This window comes from Triturus cristatus, chromosome 12, assembly GCF_964204655.1.
Source record: "Triturus cristatus chromosome 12, aTriCri1.1, whole genome shotgun sequence".
NCBI lineage: Eukaryota > Metazoa > Chordata > Amphibia > Caudata > Salamandridae > Triturus > Triturus cristatus.
Window position 1 is genome coordinate 522580630 of NC_140595.1, and position 20307 is coordinate 522600936.

Below are 20307 nucleotides of genomic sequence, written 5' to 3' on the forward strand. Positions count from 1 at the left end.
CTATATTTTGCTCTATACCAACCAACTGGGGGGGGTCTGTAAAAACACCAGGCACACTAGGTGGAGAAACGGGTTGAACCTGGGCACTGGCCGGTATAAACAATTGAGCGTCAACCCCCAAGGATGAGCGTCTTGAGGGGAGGTAAACCTCAGATAAACGCCGCTCAGGCATAGCAATCTCCTTTTCAATCACCGCCGCCACCCTGGTGATGAAGCGGTCCATAGTTCCTATGATAGGCCTCGCGACATTTGGCCCCCTTTCGCCTTCGTTCCTTAACAGCTTTCCAGAACGAGTAGGCATAGTTTTCCGGAAACAGAGCGGGGACACACACCGGGCGTATGTACTCACAGTTGCTGGAGAGAAAAGGGACGTGGCCCAGCCCAGCCTCCTTCGGCCTCTGACGGCCACAGACGGCCCGCCCTCTGCCCGGGCTCAGCCCGGCGCCGCCCGCGCGCGCGTCCCGCGACGCTGATGGAGCTTCTGCTTTTCAAGAGCCTCCGGGCGTGCTGGTGGCGGAAGTCGAGTGAGGAGCAGGGGCTCACGGGAGTTGTAGTCTCCCCTTGCGGCAGCGTTGTCCAGCGGCGAGGGAGCAGCGAGGGAGACACACAGCACAGGCACCCCGGTCAGCGGTCCCACTCAGGTGAGTCCAGCGAGTCTACGCCAGCCTTGGCGCTACAACAATGCCCCCTCATTTTAGGCACTTGTTTTACTACTTACCAACCAAGAATTTATTATGCACCCTTTGTATAATTGTTGTGCCTCGGTGGGTTATGGCAGCCGAAGTTATCTAAGCAGTGCCACTGCGATCTTCTGATTTGGGTATTGTAAGTAGTGCTGGTGTCCTGCTTGGGTTTTTTTTTTATCTGGGTTTAAGTTTGTGGTGTTATAGATATAGAAAAAACATACTCTCATTGTTGATGGTAGACTGCACTTCAAACATGCATCTCCGACGGTGATGACACCCAGCTCATTCACACTGTCACCACGAAGACAAATTTCAACCAATACATGACCACTGTGGCCAATTGGATGACAAAAAACTGCCTCAAGCTCAACACAAACAAAACTGATGTACGGATCTTTGGGAAAAAGAGCTCCTCTTGGGACTCCACCTGGTGGCCAACTGAACTTTGTCCCACACCCATCCCAATAGACCAAGCTAGAAACCTAGCCCTCATCCTGGACACCAGCCTCATCATGAAGTCCAAGGTCAATGCCGTCACCCCCTCATGCTTCCACATCCTCCGCATGTTACATACAATCTTCAAGTGGCTCCCACTCGACACCAGATGTACAATCGCTTATCCCAAGCAGTTGGATTACGACAATGCACTCTAGGTTGGCATGCCAATCTATCTTCGTCACAGACTTCAAACCATCCAAAATGCTGCTGCCAGACTCGTCCTTGACACCTCACATCGAACCCACACCACTCTGCAGAGAGCTCTATTGGCTCCCCATCCAGGAGTGCTGCCAGTTCAAACTTCTCACATATGCATTCAAGTCACTACACAGCATGGGACCTGCATACTTAAATCACGGGCTTCACTTCCACCAACCCACAAGACATCTTCGCTCAGCATCACCCTCACCCGCACACACACCCCGCATCCACAGAAACAGAACGGGAGGTTGATCATTCTCCTACCAAGCCTCCAAATCATGGAGCGACCTTCCTAAACATATCAGGGCCTCATCCTTACTTCTTTAATTCAGCAAGAAGATTAAGACCAGGCTTTTCAATTAGTCTTCTTGCGAGACCATCGAGACTGCCTGTGCTTGGGCCCAGCCTCACCACACACCTACAATCACCTACTAAGCATCTGGATATCCTCACATGTGACAAGCAGCCCTCTACAAATCCACCTTCCAGTACACTACATTTTATTACATCAACACAATGTTTTGCTAATGCCACCACTGCATCAATCTTATGGTTTATTAGGTGCAGCAGCAGTTACTTCATTAGGGCTGGGGCGTTGGCCACCACTCACCGTTCCTCGCTAAACTTGAAAAATAAAATGGCAATGAAATTATTTCATTGTCATTTTATTTTTCACTATGGTGCGCTGCAGCCGCCAGCCTACCTAAGCCAGGAAAAAGGGGGCGTGTCTTCTGCTGCCGATTGCAAGCAGAGGACTGGAGCAGTGACTGAGTGACTGACTGGGCGCTCCAAAGTGCGCATGTCAGTTTGGCTGGCCGTCTAAGGCCAGCCAATCTGACATGTTCACTTTTATTTCTCCAACCCAGCTGTGTTGCCAGCTGGGTTAGAGAAAAGCCACAGGCTCCCTGTGCCTGAGTGAGCGTCAGGATAGCCCGCTCAGGCCAATCCAGACGCTTCTCTCATGCTAGCATGCGAGCAGCGCCTGTATTGGGTGGGAAGCTTGTGGTAAGGGCCATGTACTGCCGGGAGGTCGGAGGAGAGCTGAAGGGGAGCGGCGAGGCAGCATTAGCACAGGTAAGGTTTTTTTTTATTAACCTACCCCCAACACTCGTCTCCCCCGGCTGTCCCTCAACTTTAGATTGGTGGCGACCGTCCCTGATTAGGTGGCGTAAACTAAAATAAAGTAAGATTTAACAGTGCCAGATTCAACATCATCAAAGGAAATGGAACAAATTTAATCCAGGAACCTGTAAACTGGAGGGTCGAGAAGATGGGCCTTAAGAGCTGAAAAACTGTAGAGACTGGATGGGTGGACTTAAGGGGGACGGGAAGTCATAAGGAGGAGAGACAGTGCTCTTCCAATACACGTCTACTTTTTTTTTTTTTACAAACTCTGCTCCCAGCAAATAAGATATGCAACGGTAAGCCAGTTCTGGCTCACTTTCTTGGTAAGGACCTCCAAGCTACAGGTATGTATCCTAGTAAAATTGCTCTTATTGCCTGTACATTGGTTGCAGAGAGCCTTTGTGAACCTTCAGGTCGCCTTTCCCAGTGCTGGTACATAGCTCAGTGGGTCCACTGAGGACATAAGCAGTAACCTGGTAGACATAAGTTTTAATCCTTGCAGCTGTTAACACAATATTTATTTTGTTCTTGTTCTGCAAACAATGATAAAATGAGCAGCATTCAGTTGCTCGTAATTCACACCCGTTGCTAGGTTCTGAAAGCACATTTGTATTGTGTGGTAAGTACATAGCGAAATGCAACTACACCACAATTGCTAGTTTAACTATGCACACATACTAACACACCTCAAATACGTAGATATACAAAGGAAGTAAATTACTTTCATATTTTGTTTTATTCCTTGATGAACTCTTGACATGACATGCAAATTGTATCTTTGTTACACCTGGGCGGCTTTTGACTTGGTGCAGAGATGTGGCTTTTTTCAGCAGGGCACAGTTTCAGGGGGGGGGGGGTGGGCGAGCGCACGCTGAATGCGCGCCATCTCCCATGTCCCATGAGTGTCAGTGTTCGCAGCCAAAGTCACTTAGAGATTCGTCAACGCCCAGCTGACCACCTTTATTGAAGACAATGCCATCCTCGACTCCTCCCAGCCCGGATTCCGCAGCAACCACAGCACCGAGACCGCCCCTCTTCGCTGCCACCTATGACATCTGCATGCTACTCGACCAGGGCCAAACTGTTGCCCTCATCCTACTAGACTTCTCCGCAGCCTTTGACACCGTCTCCCACCGCACTCTCGCCGCCAGACTCCACGACGCCGGCATACGGGGAACCTCCCTCGACTGGATTTGCTCCTTCCTTACCGGCAGAACCCAAAGGATCAGAACCCCACCCTTCCTCTCTGAACCCACAGAGATCAACTGCAGAGTACCCCAAGGATCCTCGCTCAGCCCCACGCCAGCTCATCTTCTCCCTCACGAAGAACAAGGAAGACACCAGACTCAGCTTCCAGGAAGGATGAAAGACGTCGCAGCCTGGATGAACAACAGCTGCCTTAAGCTCAACTTGGAGAAGACAGAGTTCCTCGTCCTTGGACCCTCCTCCACCACCTTGGATAACACCTGGTGGCCTTCCGCCCTCGGAAACCTACCCACTCCATCAGACCAGGCCCTAAACCTCTGCATCATTCTAGACTCCTCCCTCACCATGACTCGCCAGATCAACGCAGTCGCCTCCACCTGCTTCAACTCTATCCGCATCCTCCACAAGACCTTTAAGTGGATCCCCCCCGAATGCAGAAAGACCGTCACCCACGCACTCATAACCAGCAGACTGGACGATGGTAATGCCCTCTACGCCGGAATCAACAAAACCCTGCTGCTACACAAGCTCCAAACCATCCAGAACACCGCAACCAGACTCGTCCTCGGAACCCCACGACACGAGCACATGCCCCAGCACTTACTAGACCTCCACTGGCTCCCTATCAAGAAGAGAGTAACCTTTAAGCTACTCACCCACGCCTACAAATCCCTCCACAACATTGGGCCCAAATAACTTAATGAAAGAGTCTCCTTCCATGTACCCAAAAGCAGTGCTTAATTTGTGCCGGTGCTTTCCGGCACTCCTTTCTCAGGGTCGGGTCTATTGGTGCACTGGAATGCACTGTGCACGGGCTATTAAAACGCCCCTGGGAGCGAGGCTTGTGCAGATGCATGTTCATATTTGGCGCATACTAGTGTGCTTGCTTTGGCGCGTGCTGATGCGTGGTTTTCAGGGTGGGGCAGGGCGGATGTGTTGTGTCATGCGCAGTTTAAACTGCATGTACGATGAACTGCGAACTTAATTTATGTGGTGCCAGTCAGCAGTCTTCGCTTGCCAGTGCCAACGAAGCTGCAAGGTTAGGTGAGTAGTGCGTGCGCCATACGGTATATAACACACAACTGTTATCCATTAGGCAACAGAGTGAAAAAACAGTCCTTTGCTGTGGGACACGGTAGATAAATTCCGGCGCGGCGGCACCCTGAAGGAAACTGCCCAGTAACTGCCTGCCTCAGGAGCCCATGCAAGGCCTTGCAGAATTATAGCAAAATACGGGAAGCAGCTGAGGGTGGGCCGAAACCGAAAGAGAAAAAGTGTCCTCCTGCCATTCAGCGTATTAGTAGTGTACCTCGCTTATACCTGGCCCAGTACTCTCTCATCCCTATCACATCCGTCCTCTCCTTTCCGCAATGGCCGTCGTTGCAGCCACAAGTATCTAAAGAACACCTCCCATCCCTGCCACTGGGACTGTGCCCCACCGCTACCTCCGACAGTGCCCCTCTCTGCACAGAGCCTTTCTCACCTGTCCACAGTCCCCTTCCCCTCCATATCATAATGCCCCTCTGTTAAATAGGTGTCTCTTGAAAGGAAGAATGAGGTTGAGGCTTGATGGAGAAAGTTGAAGGTTTATTCTCAGTTGTAGGTATAAACAGCTCATCCACCCAACTGTCAACAGGTTAATGATCTCTCCCTCCTTCAACATTCTACATCTAGCTTGGTCCTGACATTCCAGAACACTAAGCAACTCAGAGCGAGATATGCAGATACATATTAGAACAGAAGAAGAAAGCCATTACAACATATCTCCCCCCTTTACACTTTACAGAAAACACACAACACATCATCTTTATACACATCTACCCTCATGTGATATTAATCATGTGACATAATCCTTCAAATAAGAAGGAGGGCATGAAGCTCTCTTGGGCCTCATGATGACCTCAGGAACCACTTTTCCCTCCGTGATGGTGTGAGGAAAACTTGATCCCACAATAGTATTGCATAGGGCAACACGACCCAGATTCCATACCCTGTGATCACTTGTTCTTATCGCATTGTTGAAAACCTTAATTACCCTTAAAGGTTTAGTGAATTTGGATCCTGAAACAGCAAAGCCTGGTCTTTTAATCCGAACCCAGTCACCCACCATAACCTTTGTGGACTTAACAGCATGCCGAACATCATAGTTCTCTTTACTCTTGGAACATTTCAAATCCTCCTTCTCCTGCCATGATGTAGAATCAACCTTTCGAAACTCGCTAGAAAGAAACTTATTCACCCACGGTGGATCTAAAAACGTATCAGGGTCTCTTCCACGAAACAAAAGAAAAGGAGACTTCCCTGTAGTGGTATGCGGGGCGAAACGATATACACACACCCTTTTTGAGACCTCATCCTGCCAATTAAGACCATTAGCTTTTGCTAAAGACACAGTTTCCTTCAAGACCCTGTTAAATCTTTCCACCGTGCCATTGGATTCCGGGTGATACAAAGAACATTTTTTATGAATAATGCCACAATTGCTGAGAAAGGTTTCCATTTCTCTAGAAACAAGTTGTACACCATTATCCGTGAGTAAAGTCTCAGGAATTCCTTCCCTAGCAATGATTTCTTTCAAATATTTGATTACCGTATTTGAATTTATATTCTTCACAAAGGATACTTCTGGCCACCTTGAAAACAAATCCATAACCACAATAATAAACGTGTCTGAACCATCTCCATGAATAGGCCCTAAAATATCAAGAGCAATATCCTTCCAGGGGCCACGCGGACGAACTCTTTTTTCCATGGGTTGTGTCCTAGTTTTCAAGACCTTCTCACTGAGATTACATTGAACACACTCCCTAACCAAATGTTCAATCTGTGTGTCCAGACCTGGCCACCAATAGCTAGAACGTACCCGCTCCTTAGTTTTGGATACCCCTAAGTGTGCCTCATGTGCCAAATCTAAAATTTCCTTCCTTAAAGAAACCGGAGGTACCAGCCTGTGGCCTCTCAACAAAAGCCCCTCACAGCTTGAAAGTTCATCCTTAATTAACCAGAAATCTCTCACAGATACACCACCTTGACCTTTATGGTGCCAGCCATCGCAAATCAATTTAGATACTTCTTGAATGATAGTATCACACTCGCAAGCATCTAGCCACCTCTCACGAGAAATCACTTTATAATCCACCCCACAGACAAAGTCCTGTGGATGACTAAAAGATGGATCTGAATTTGTGTCTAGTGTGTCTGATTGATTATCTGGAACCAACCTCGAAAGAGTATCCGCCACAATGTTATCAGGACCAGGAACATGTTTAACAATGAAGTTAAACCCCTGCAAACCAACCACCCATTTTGAGATTCTGGGAGATACAGAGTCAATGCCTTTTTTAGTTAGTACCTCACAAAGAGGCTTGTGATCAGTTCTTATGACAAATGATGTGCCCCACAAAAACTTTTTCAGTTTCTTAATTGCCCAATATACAGCAAGGGCTTCGCGTTCAATTACTGAATAACGACATTCAGCCCCTTTCAAACACCTAGATATAAACATGATGGTATTCTCAGGCAAAACTTCCCCTTGATACAAGACTACACCAATCCCTTTCAGACTTGCATCAGTGGAAATGATAGAGCTCTTGCTCGGGTCAAAATTCTTGAGATTAGGAGCATTCTGTAATTTTACTTTTATGTCATTAAATTCTCTGTCACACAAACTATTCCAACCCAATTTTTCTCCTTTCTTTAGCAAATTTCTCATGTTAAACGTGACATCAGCAAAATTCTTTACAAACTTATTGTAGTATTCAGCCATTCCTAAAAATCTCATGAGCTCTTCCTTGGAAGAAGGAACTACAAGATCTTTAATGGTGTTTACCAGCTCAGCTTTAGGAATGACTCCTTCCGCACTTATAGTATGACCCAGATAATCAATTTTATTGAGGCCAAATCTACATTTTTCTTTTATAATAGTTAAATTGTGAGTAGTAAGTCTGTCCAGCACAAGCCTAACCCTTCTTTCATGCTCCGCAACAGTAGACCCATGTACCAAGATGTAATCTTGGTACACACTGCATAGGGCAACAGCACTCGCCCACTCCTGTTACAGTGCGCCTCGGATCCCTGCCCTCTCATAGCACCCCTCCCGACCATAGCTTGGTATTAAAGCCTGCACTGGGCCCTTAGTACCGATACTTTGATAAATTGCACTTGAGACCGGAGGCCTTCTCAATCTTAGCCCCTCGAACCAGGGGGCATTCCCCTCACCAGAGAAAAGATACACAGGGAATTTCTCAGCTCCTTCGACCTGGAGGAAATACTGCATTAACTCAAAACATGCTATCAGAGGGGCTAGGCTGTGCTGGGCGCTCTGTACCTCCCCCTACCCCTGCTAGCCTGCTGAGATATATGCCACACTACATCTCTTCACCTCCAAAGACCCATGTCCTGTAAACCCCTGCTGTATACTTACAGCCAGGATGTTTAGAGAGCTGCACTAGCCTTCAGCCGATACATACGTGTGTTTTGGAACGGTGCAGTCTGTTTTCATGTGCATTGTACGACTTCCTGCCTACCTGTTCAATTCTGAGAGGTGCAGTGCATAAAAGTCAGCAGTGAGCGTTTTCTTGTGAGCAAGGTCAGTCTGGCCCATAGGGCAACTTCACAGTTGCGAGAAAAGCTGGTGTGATAGGTTCGGTTGTGGGGCGATTTTTGGCTGTTCGTGGCTCTGTTTTGTGGTGTGGTGGGCGAGTTTCCACTGTTAATTTCCCTGATATCACAACATATAGTGACTGCAGCAAACACAAGTGCATGCAGTCCCCCAGAACACATATACAGTGTCTATACAAGTTCAAAACAGCCCCAACTTGCAAGTGTGAGCCACTTTTTAAACTATCCGATTTGTCAGTGGGATTCCTGGCCCCAATTTCTGTGTCCGACCGGCTCTTTTATTTTGAATATCCCAGCGGACCCTGCTACCCCATTGGGGATAATCCGTGCTTCTGATGTTGGTTGAGTGAAGGGTGTGTGGATCCCGTCTTTTGCACCATTATATGCATGGTCAGGACATTCTGCATCTTTCTGAAAGGCATTTAAATTTCTTTGCATCCGTCAGAATCCTCTCTGTTCTGCACTGCCCATGAGAGGGCTAACTAGAGCAGGAGATCCCAGTGACATTATCACTTTGCAGGCCACGGTTTTGCCAATTACCACAAAGGGCAACATCTTATCTTTATATTTTTCTACAGCTTGATAAATACCAATGAACCAACATTTATCTGAATTTGTTTGTGTTTGTCTTCGGAAAGATCATAAAATATACATTTCACTACACGAGCAATGCAAATCAGGGAGCATAATGCATTTTTTCTGCATTTCTGCAAGGTTTAATTAGATTTCAATTCAAAGCCACCAGAAAATTAAAACGATGTGGATTTTCATATCTGAAGGAAAAAAACACAAGTATAAACATGTGTCACATCCCAAGAAGGACTTCAAGTCAAAGTCACACTTTAAAACCCTGGGTTGAGATACCTGGGTTGAGGTTCTGTTTCAAGATGGATTAGTAATTAGAGACTGGGCTAAAATGCATGGAGGTATAGATGCCCCAGTGCAGAATTCATCTGGACTTCACTTCATCAGAGGGGATGACGCTAAAATGACTGTATATAAGAAAGCTCCAGGGGGGCCCCTCAGCAGCACGCAATCACGCACCGTGCACTGCCCAGCACTGTGCACAGGCGGCAGGCCTCTGGCCTGAGATCTCCTGACCAAGCCCAATGCAAAAGGGGCGCCTCCGTGAACTTTGCAAGGGGGGCCCTCAAGTTTTTTTTTTACACCACTGAGTGCTGTGCTTGCTCGCGAGAAGGCAGGGGGACTAGGCTGGCGGGGGAGTCTAACCTTTTCAGGTCTGCATTTTTTACATTTTTGTCTACCACAGGCCCCATGTGCACCTGCCATGTTTTAACTTGTTTGGAAACTCTGATGCACAAGTTTCATGTGGGTATGTATTGTCCTGTGCTTTCAAGCAGTTTCCAGTTATCAGCAGCAGTGTATGAAAGTCAGACAATTAAAAGGTAATTCTTACATGATTCTGGCAATGTGCATTTGGATTCTAAAACTTGATTATGTTGTTTTGGGTGACCAGCAGCTGGGCATCAGACAGGGGCAGCTTTTAGGGTGGTGAGCACCTGGCATTGAGTTTGGTGGCGCTGAGTTGAGGCCAGGGGCACTGTGTTAGGATATAACTTGGATTGAAAGCGCCTACTAGAGAGCTCCTTGTGTGTTCCAGCAAGATTCAGGCTACAATAAAAATGTGAAGATAATGCTGCACACTGGTGGTTAAATGTTATGTCCCTCCTGGAGAGAGATCAGTGTTTTGTATAGTAGTAGTTTTAACTGCAGCACAGAGAGTTAATGTGCCTTCTGCAAAGAACATGTACAATGCAGATGACAGAACTGTATTTATGCGGATAGCTCAGTGGGTTTCTGTTTTTGTCATAGAGATCCTTTCGTTACTTGCTCTTCATAAATTACAATCCTAATATAGCACAGACGTCAGACTCAGTTGAATTAGTTGAAAAGTGCTTGCGGAAGCCTCTCTGAATGGAGTTGAATGTCTGACTTCATTTGAAAATAGGTGCAAGTGGGATTTTGTGACATGTAGCCTGATCATGTAATAGAACTATTGGTTTGAAGCATGGGAGCCTGATACTCCATCAAAGCTTAATCCCAATGGTATAACTGACACTTAATGATCTTTTATTAGGAATACTTATTGTGATGCCACAAAAACATCTTTTGATGGCATAAAACCTTAACACAGTTAAAGGATCCCTATTCTGTGTCTTGGACAGCACAGCTATGCATTGGTGAAGCAGGCCATGAATGATACTGCCTCTGTCACCCCTTAACTTTACATAATTAATAACTGTATATTTAATAAAGCAGAGGTGTACTCTTTTCTTGCTGTCCCTCAGTATCTGCTTTTCTTCCTCCCTTTCACTTCTATCTCCTTCCCTTCTCTCCATTCTTCTTTAACTTTCTGCCCCCGTCCAGGTTTCCTCTTAATCGCCGTCGCCGCCACCCCTCATAAAAAGCTTTTCATTGTTCACCTTTCCCTTCCACTCTACTTTCACACGCTCCACGCTCCACGCTCCACGCTGTCCGCTCTTCTTCCCTTGCCTTTCTCCCATTTCCACTTTTTATTCTAATCATGTTACACGCCAATCTTGCACTCTCAATCTCTGCTAGGCACTGGAGGAAGTGGGCGAAGCCGGGGAAGTGGGTGTGGCCTCTTAACAAAATGTGAGCACCTGCACTTCATATTTTAAAAATTAAGCATTGCCCAAAAGGAACCTCCGCTCCGCTGACCTCGCCCTGGCAGAGACCCCGCGCATCTGCAGAACCAGAGCAGGCAGAAGAGCCTTCTCCTACGTTGCAGAAAAGACCTGAAACGAGCTCCCAGTCAACATCAGACGCTCCTCCACTCTGCACACCTTCAGGAAGAGCCTCAAGACCTGGCTCTTCGACTGATCCGGAGCTGCACACCCCCCCTCCCCTCCAGCGCCTTGAGCCCATCACCGGTGAGTAGCGCGCTTCATAAACCCCTGATTGATTGATTGAGTGTCTAGACACTGGGAAAAGCAAAAACCCAATATGCGGAATGCCTGAATTAGTGTCAACCTTGCTAAGTGTGCTGGGCCACATCCCAGTCTATTGTTTTTTTGTCCACTCTTCCATTGTGGACAAGGACCAACCGCGTGCCAATCAACTATGGTTCTGCTCCAAAAGGAACAGTCCAGCCTGAAGAGCAAGGTCGCTTTCACTCCGAACAGGAACACCACATCAGTTTTGATCTTAATGGGCCTCATTAGTGAGGTGCAGTTTGAGTGTTAAGACACGATGATCTATGGAAACAGGTCTGGGCAGACACGTTGCATTTAGGAGATCTCCATAATAAAATTACGTGATTGGTGGAATGTTTCAATGAATTCCAGCCACTGGTAATTACTCTAGGTCCCATTCCAGTCCATCGTTTTATTGCTCACTGTGCCACTAGTGACATGGATGATCATACACACATCTCCCTTGGTCCTGATTACTGTTTCAATAGAGAGAGTCCTGACCAACACCGGGGCAGTTTTGACTTTGTTTGGATTCATCAGGTAGGCCCAACTCGAGTGTGCTATGGAGTCTAGGCAGTGGTTAATTTGTAAAAATAAATAAGGGCTGGGGCTCTTGTCAGGAGGCAGCTTGCACTAGCCATTTTTCCTGTTAGCGCCACCTAAAACAGAGCCAGCTACTAACCATGAAGGTGAGGTCAGGATGTGGTGTAATGGCCAGAGCTGCCAACTTGGGAGCTGGGCAACCAGGTTTGAGTCTCTGTGTCAGCTCAACATCTTGTAATTCTGGGCAAATCACTTAATCTGCCCGTAAGTGAATGTGTCCTTAACTGGTGCTCATGAAAAGCAATGGTGCTGATGATTAAGTGCTCATGCTGCCCACCGGAAGCCACCGTCTCAAATTAAGCACTGGATCCAGGTCTGCAAACTGCACCGTGATAAAGATGGGACAATGCATGAGAATAGTTGCCAGACGAAGAATCCAGTAGGTTCCCATTCTCGATGAGAGGATGTTGCGCAGCCAGTTCCGTTCGCTACAGAAACCTCATGTTCTGCACACGCGGTTAAGAAACCCAGATCTGCTTCATTTGATTCCACCCATGCTTTAGTCATGCATTTAAGTGATGACTCTTCACATGTTGCCCATCAAGGATTCCAGAAGCATATTTCTGATGTACATAATGCTCTCAAGCGTCAAGTGGCCCGCAGCAGGTGTATACAGAAATATTCCATGCATTTGCATGACTATATCTCATCATCGAACTTCGGCAGTGTATGGAACAAACCCATGAAAAGAAAGACGAACGCTTGCATGGATAGAATGCTGTGAATAAGGGAAGCAAACCAGAAACGCTAGTTAAGTCACCACCATTATCTGTGACTTCTGGCCTGACTTTCTGGCTGGCCGAGGGATAATGCTCAGTGAAGATAAGCAGGCATGCCGAGCAGTAGTAGCCACCACAAGGCTACAATGTTGCAATCGTCACGTGTAAGAGGATGTACGTGGTCGCCACCAGCCATGTCTCTCAGTTCCTGCTCAGGAGGAACCGAATGTGCTGATTTACTTGGAAACCGAGCTAACTTTGCAACCCTGCATATGTGTGTGACATATCGTGTGCCCGTATCCCTAAATACAGCTGTATCATGGGCATTCATTAGTGAACCCCCTTTGTTAGACTTAGCGGGTGGCTGGTTGTGGCAACTACATCAGCACGCTAGAGACCGTCTTTGATATGTACATTTTCTTCTCTGTTTTTGATGGCAGTGGGACGAATTGTATTTGTTTTATTTATTTTAAAGGATTTTTTAAGCTCTACTAACCTCCCATTAGTTGGCCTGAGGGCGCTCAGGAGTGGGAGCAAAATGAGTGAGTGGCAAGGCGCCAGATGTGTGTCTGTCTCACTCTGGCCTTCTGTTACATGGTCGTTCATGGTCCCACTAAAACGTTGTTGCGAGGAAAGGGTCCACTTTTACTCTATGTGAACAGTTATGTAACAACGCGGTGAACCATACCAGAGGAGCACTGCTGATGTCAATTGAAGGGGACAATCTATCGATCAGCACCTGGACCTGTATTATCTAATGAGCAGACTGTTCCTGTTTGATCCATGGCGCACCCTTAAACAGGTGCGACTTATTCAGTGATGGAGATAACTTAGAGCAGGAATTTACCTAACCATTAGGTCACTATCTGACCTCTACTTTCTCTCTTTCTACATCTATTCCCTTTCATTCACCTCTCTTAATCTTACTCTTTTCTTGCTACCTGCATTTCTCTACCTCCACCTATTTTTCTTGATCATCAACTCTTCTCTTTCTCTTTCTTTTTTGCTTTTTCTCACACACACACATCTCTCTTTCTTGCCCCACTCAACTCGACACCTTCACTTCAATTATCTCTCTCATCTCAAATTTCTCTGTCTATCTCTACTCTTGCTGCCTTTCCATCGCTTCAATTCACCTATTTTCCTAAATCACCTCTCTTTCTACCTCACCTCTTGAGGTACTGTACTCCTCTTTTCATTTTCCTATGTCTCTCTACGTCCCTGCAACACTTTAAACACTTACCTTACACTTACCTTACTTCTTGTTCTCTACATAAGTTATCCTCTCTTTATCTTTCCTTCAGACTACCTCACCTTCTCTATTTACTTTACTTCTCCCTGCTCTTCTCATATCTTTCTACATCATCTCTAGCTCTACCACCTTTTCTCTCTACTTCATGTCTCTCGCTACACTGTTCTCTTTATGCATATGTTCTTCTCTTCTTCTGCCTCGTACCATTTCTCTTACTCAGAAGCGTCACAGGTAACTTTCTAGCTAGAGAACTACACATATGTAACATGTAGAAGAGGGGCAAAGCAAAGGAAAAGATATTCAAGACAAATAACAGATTTTAATCAATGGAATGGTGAAAATCCTCAAAGCAGCAATTTGCTTTTCACTGTTGCAGCAAGATTGCCTGTAGTAAAGGGGGATCTATTTGTGATTACAAATGTCAGGCATCAAAAGGTACCATCGTAACTACTATATGTGTATGTCTTTTTAGGTCTCGCCTGACCCAGCGCATGCGCTGCTCTGGCGAAACTTATTGAGAGGGCTCCAAAAAGTGCTACCAGGCCAGCCTAGAGCTACAGTGCATATGCGCTGGCGCGCGCGCTTTCCCTCGATTACTTACACTTTTGCGGCCGCACAGGCCGCTTTGATGTTTGATCGCAATCGCGATCACTTTCACTTTTGCGGCCGCTTGGCATAGCCAATAGGTCTCGCTTTTGGGACCTTATAAGTATTTAGTTATGCAACTGTTGCATGGCTAAACACTTATAAGGTCCCAAAGGCGAGACCTATTGGCTATGCCAATGCTTGTTTTAATATTGTGCACAAGACCACTAAACATCTACTAAGTCACCCTAAGCGTGTTTCTTAACAATGAGAGTAACAAGCTGGTTATATACTGAATCCCACTTAAAATGCTTTAATTGCAGGTAAAAAAAAAAACACAATATGAAATGGCTTTATCAATGGTTGTTTGGGTAAGTTCCACAAACACAGGAATTCAACGACGGCAAAACGCTGTACAATTTCATTGTGTCCATCGAAGTCATCCGACGAGACCAGGGAGCCTCGGCACTTCAGGCACGCCGACTTGAGGGACCTGATACTGGGTCCGCTCCATGCTTCCCCAATTTTACCAGAGCCGGAGCGACCCCCGCCCAACTAACTGAATATAATGAGGCCAAAGGGTGGTCCGCCCACTCTGTAGTGCCTTTGGGCCCCATCAGTGTGGGAGGGGCCCCTACTGGATCCATGCCGGCGAGTTCACCCTCTGCACCAGTCAGGCCCCATGGATCCCTTTCTGTATCAGGAGCAGAGCCGACGATGGGATCAAGACCTTCCTCGGCGCTGGCTCCAGTGCTGATGCCCCCAGCGCCGCTGATGCCCCCTGCACTGCTAACGCCCCTAGGCACTGCCATCCCCATCATCATACCTGACTCCGACACAGAGCCAGATGGGTGTCATTCAATCCTGTGTCCAGGGCCGACCAAGGACATTCTTCCCAGAGCGGAGCCTGAGCTTTATTTGATGGATAGGCCTTGTGAGGGAGACATTTGGGAGGGGTCTATGAAGTCTCATGGAGATGAACCAGTTGAGGAACAGGACAACTGATATGAGGAACTGAGTGAAGTCAGTGGGTTGGACACCGCACCTGACACTGGCCTGGTTTCTCCTCCTACTGTGGCTACAAAGGAGGGAGCCTCCTTTGCAGTGATGGTGTGACGGTGTGGCTGAGGTCCTGGACCTTAACCTGCCCTCAGTGGCAGCCAAGACTAATGTCTTGATGGAGGTGCATTAGCCGGGAGTCGCCTCTTCAGAACCCTTATTCCCATTCAATTACGACCATACGTACGTCCTACTGGGGACCTGGTCCAAGCCCTGCACAAGGTCCACACTCCTGGGGACCCCAGTGTCCATACCCAGCACCCCACCCCAAAGAGCTTGATGGTCCAAGCCTCCTCATCCTATATCCACACTGGCACATTCCCTACCACTGCATAGGATAGGGAATCCAAGAGGCTGAACACCTTTGGTAAGAGAATGTTCTCTGCCACCAGCCTGGCACTACGGTCCGTGAACACCACATGCCTATTGGGCGTTATTCCTATACCCTATGGGATTCGTTGAGTAAGTGCTGCTTATGGTCCCGCAGAAGCCTGGGCCATGCTCTCTCAGGCTGTTACTGATGGGAAGGATACGGCTAAGATCGCCATCCTTTGTGGACTTCACATGACCGACTCGGTGGGCAGAGGGATTTCACAGTCAGTGGCCTAGAGGTGCCATGCCTGACTGAGAACATCTGGCTTTTCAGGGGATGTCCAGATATCCCCCATGGAAATGCCCATTGATGGCTCTCGCTGTTTTGGAGACAAGGCGGATTCAGCACTTGAGCACTTAATGGACAGCAGTACTACGGCTAGGTCCTTGGGCTTGTGTATGGCCCCTCGTTAACTCCAATCTTCCTTCTGCCCCTTTTGTGGCCTCGGAAGGGGTCTTCAACTGCATCCATACCCTCCCAGCCACCACGGCCAGCAGTCTTTCCACCCTTTTTGTGGCACGTGGGACAGTCGGCCAATGGTAGGGTCAATCTACCACCCCCGTCCCATCAGCTGCTGCCTCAAAGCCTCTTTAGTCCGCTCTCATACCATTATGGGCATCCAGTAGGAGGCAGTATATGCTATCACCTCCCTTACAGGTGGTCAGTAACATCAGACTGTTGGGTATTTCAGCTGGTCCAAAAGAGCTACTCCTTTCTCTTTGTAGCAACCCCTCTACTCCTGCCACTGACTTATAATTGGCAGATGGAGTAGCATCTCTCCTTGCTATGTCAAGAAGAGCAGGCTCTCCTGGCCAAGGAAGCCATACAGATGGTACTGGCATCAGAAATAGGTTGTGGTTGTTATTCCTGCTATTTTCTAGTGCCAAAGAAAGATGAAGGACTTCGTCTTATCCTGGATTTCCAGTCAGTCAGTCAGTCAAAGGCTTTATTTCGATAAAAACATATCATAAAAGCATAACAGTTAAAAATGGAATAAGTTAATTTCATTTAAAAAAGAAGAAACCTATTTTTACAATGAGGTGCAAAAACAGATCATAAATAATTATTTAAGAATGAATTAAACAATTTCCTTAAGCCTTTTACTTCTGATACGCCATGCCCAAGATAAGAATTTTGCAAGGGCACAAACGTATAATGAGCGAGCATCTGACATTAAAATACGGAGTGCCACAATATAGTGTCTAGTTCCCAAGGAGCGGCACAGTTGCTTAAGCCATCTTTTCCTTGGGAGGGCGTACTCATGGCATTCGAATAAAAAGTGAGCCACAGACTCACGTCTGGATGTGCAAAAAGGGCAAAGATCGGAGGTCTGAGGGAGGGAATTCCATCGTGATGTAAAGCTATAAAGTAGGAGGGTCCCAGTCCTAAACTTAAAATACAAAGCTCTATCAAAGGGGCTCTCGATGATGTCGAGATATAGTTCCCGGATTGGGTGATCCTTAAAATTCAGGAAGTCCTCAGTAAGTCTCCCCAATGATGTGTTCGAGATCCGTTGGGTCGCAATCCAGTTCCAATATAAGAGCTTAAGCGTGGCTTTCGGAGGGGAAGATTTATTTTCCCATGAAGCATTTAGCCCCAGGTTATGCAAAAGGGCCTTCATGTCACGCAACCATTTTATCCTATGCCATCCAGGGAGTGACATGATTTCCGAGAGACCTTTGGCATATTTGGCTAGTTCCGGGACCCGCCACAAGCGGGCCCATAGCAATAAAGGACGAAGTTTCGCCAGATCACCGATGGGGCGACAACCAAGATCGAGCATTAATGGGATCGTGGGGGTGCCTTGGGGAAGTGACATAATGACCCTGAAAAACTTCCTCTCTGCTCGTGATAAGTCGCCAGTATCACAAAAGCCCCAGAGCTCGGCACCATAAAGGGCAGAACTGACTGCTCTTGCTGCATAAATATCAATAACGGGGGCTATCGGTCTTATAGCACAGGAGCGCTGCTCCTTCATGAGAGCCCCTGTAACTCTTTTATGAGATAACAGCATCTTGCATAAATGGGGGCCCCACTGCATATTATGGGATAAACGAATCCCTAAATAGTCAAACACATCCACCCTCCCCAAAGGTTCATCATTCAATTTTGGGGGGCGTATGGATTTTTTAGGGGGATTTAACACCAGATACTTTGTTTTATCTCTATTAATTACCAAACCCCGCTCTATACAGAAGAGCTGGAAATTATTTAAGAGTTTTTGGGGGCCCATTGGGGTTTTGGAGAGCAAGAGTGTATCATCCGCGAAGAGGAGGGTCGGGATACGTTCCCCCGCTAGGGATGGTTCATCTGAAGGGTCTTTCAATAGATGCTCAACCACACCGTTGATATATAGCGAGAAGAGGGTGGGAGCTAGAACACATCCCTGGCGTACCCCTCTCTCTACCGGAATTCTGTTAGTTTTCTCACCATTCCTCCCCCACCTCACCTGGGCAAAAGTGTTTACATGCAGCCTTACCAATAACAGGAGCAAGTAGTTGGGCACCCCCATGGCAGCAAGGACTTTCCAAAGAGCCTCCCTAGGTACTAGGTCAAAGGCAGTCTTCAAGTCGATAAAGGCAAGGTAAAGACTGCCTTTGCCCAAGACCACCACCTTCCAATACACAAGCAACAATCTAAACGCTTGCTCGATTGTGCCGGTGCCTGCTCTGAAGCCAGCCTGGTAGTCGGAGAGGATGCCGTTTTCGTCGATCCATTGTAATAATCTGACCAACAACACCTTCCCGACCACCTTTTGTGTTATATCTAGCAGGCTTATGGGTCTGTAATTTGATGGGTCGTCCCTGGCCCCCTTTTTGAAGATGGGGACGACCTCCGCCCCTTTCCAGGATGCCGGAATTGGCGCTCCCCCACTGATGGCATTAAGCAGGCAGTTAATAAATTTACCCCATTTCGGGATGTCCGCTCGCAACAGGTCCCCGGGTAAGCCGTCTGGGCCAGCTGCTTTTTGGGGCCTGATGGTAGTAATTGCATACTCCACTTCTTTAATCGAGAAGATGGAGTCAGCCACCCTGTTGTTTACTGGCAAAGCTATACATAATGTTCCAGTTGCTAGAGCATCACTCCTTGTTAGCAAATCCGGGGTTGCTGATGCCCCCTCCCTTACGTGTTTTTCATTAGAGATGTCCATGGAGAGAGCATTAGAGGTAGCACCTGATTGATTTGCATAAAGTTTAGAGAAGTGATTGACCCAAACTTGGCTGGTGATATTGCATGTAATAAAATCAGTATCGGGTCTATTTTTGGCTCTAATCCTGTCCCAAAAACGCCTTGCGTCTTTCCCCAAGCTTGCCTCTTTTAAAGAGCGCCAATATTCGATTTCCCACTCTTTTTTAGCACTTGCCAGGGTTTTCTTGTAATTTAGCCTAGCTCCCTGAATATCTCCTTGTGTTTTGCTTTTAACGGCCTTAATCAAGAGCGATTTGGCGTGCCTACAACCACGTGTGTACCAATCGTGCTTTCCCTTTGGGAGCCCCATTACTGCATTTTTGCCCACTTGATTCATTTTTAGGAATACATTCCCAATAGACTTAATGGTCTCCTCAAAAATAGGGGTAACACGGCCGGGATTTAGCTCACCCTTGTCTGACCTATCCAATTCCAATTCTAACTGTGCATCTATGAGAACAGTATTAATTATATTTAGTTTAGCTTCATCCTTCGCAACCATGTTCTATTTTAGACGTTTCCCACACGAAGATACAGAAATTTTGTGGGCTGGGTTAAGGGATTTTGCGGTCTTTTCGTAAGGCCATGGGTTCCTGAGGGACAATGAGAGCGAATTATGATCGCTTTCAACTGTAGGCAGGACTACCATGTCCTGAACAAAGCTCCAAAGAATGAAATCTAGCATGATGTAATCGATCCTAGAGGTGTGGTTGACTCTATTGAACGTGGCCGCACCCAAAGGATCAGAGCGCGTGCGACCATTAACTGCTCTTAGCCCAAATTCCAGCGTTAGGGCATTGAGCTGAATAGCGGTTTTAGACCATTTTGTGATCGGAGGGATGGTTAAAGTTGGGATACCCCATCTAACATCATCCTCACTTGGGTCATGGATGTCGTCCTGTATAAGGGGCTCATAGGTGCAGTTAAGATCACCCGCAACCAATACTTGGGATCCAGCTGAATTTTCATTCAGTGCCATTTCAAGGATAGATACTGTCGGGGATGGAGAGCCATATTTGGTACCTCTGGCGTATACATTATATAAGTCAAGGATGGGTCCTCTTTGTAAGCCTCTCAGAGAGATTTTTAGAATATCTGGGGAATTAATTAGCTTTGACTCAATCTGTAGATTTAAGGCAATGCTTACCCAAGTGAGTAGGCCTCCCGACGGACGACCTGACCCATTTCTTGGAGGTACTGCAGGAACGAAATGGGTAATATAGCCTACCCGATA